General features: G+C 32.8%; 1 pseudogene; it reads left to right on the top strand.

Moving 5' to 3' along the window:
* LOC119586642 overlaps positions 1-1,148 on the top strand; it is an 18,957-nt pseudogene extending 17,809 nt beyond the window's left edge.
* The last annotated feature ends 6 nt before the right edge of the window (positions 1,149-1,154 follow it).

Here is a 1,154-nt window from a genome sequence, read left to right as displayed (position 1 = left end):
CAATAGTGATAGGACAGTGCCTCTATGTATACACACTCCTTAGTGGCAGTGACTGAACTGAGATTTTTCTATCAAGAAAGATTGTGATTAATTTTTTAGTTTAAGATTATAACTACTTTTGGAATGATAAGGAGAATAATTTTAAAAATGAATTAAACCAAAGGTTTAATGCTGATGAAATGAAGAGGAGTGTATACAAATGAGACTGTATATGTCAATTTTTTGTACTTAATAATGATAAATTGGTATAGTCATTCTATTTATTTTTCTAGATTTCTTGAAGTTGGATGGGCTGGAGCAGACTCATACGACATGATCAACATATGGGCACGACTCCCTCCTGAGGAAATAGCTCGTGTAATGCAGATTGAGTGCTAGATGAACAGGAACTTCTTCAGCAACTGTTCACACATTATGCCATCACCACTGCCTGGACTGACCACCGATGGTCAGACATTCAGCTGTAGTTTTTACTAATAATTCACTATTCCTAAAAGATATTAGGAAACAAGCTGTTATGGTAAAGGTGTAATATATCAATTAGGTCTCCAAATAAGCATAACCAGACTAGCTCTGAATATCCATTCTAGTAACACCAAGAAATTATTTCAGTTAGAAAACAGTTATGGTATTGCTATAAATAGAAGTTCTGACTAAGGACCAGGACTTTTCCCACAAATATTATCATGTCAAAAACCAAGCTTTAGACCTCAGAGGTTAGTTATCAATCAAAAAGAAATCTGGGCATTATGGTGATATAATTAGATTAAATAAACTGAATTGTTCTTGAAATTTAATCCTGTTGCTGCTCAACTGGACTGATAAGGTGTGCATATATATACCCTTTGTTATAAGATGAGAATAACTGATATTGTATGATTAGGTTCATTACAGATGATTAGTGAATAATATCATGAGATTTCTAGACTGCTAACATAATATGTAGAAAATAATAATAAAGCTTAAGCACTATATGCATACCAGCTAATGTGTTTAGTAGTAAAATAGTTAATGAGAACCTAACAGAATATCTCATTCAGTTAGACTTCGAGATATAAACTTCATTTAAGCTGCGGCTCTTTCTCTGACAGAGTTTCAGTATTAGTTGAAAAATTCATTATTAGCAGCAATAGCAACAAACATTCTTGTTACAT

The sequence above is a fragment of the Penaeus monodon genome, chromosome 21, assembly GCF_015228065.2.
Source record: "Penaeus monodon isolate SGIC_2016 chromosome 21, NSTDA_Pmon_1, whole genome shotgun sequence".
NCBI lineage: Eukaryota > Metazoa > Arthropoda > Malacostraca > Decapoda > Penaeidae > Penaeus > Penaeus monodon.
The sequence above is the reverse complement of the archived record's forward strand: the minus strand, read 5'-3'. Positions and strand labels throughout refer to the sequence as shown.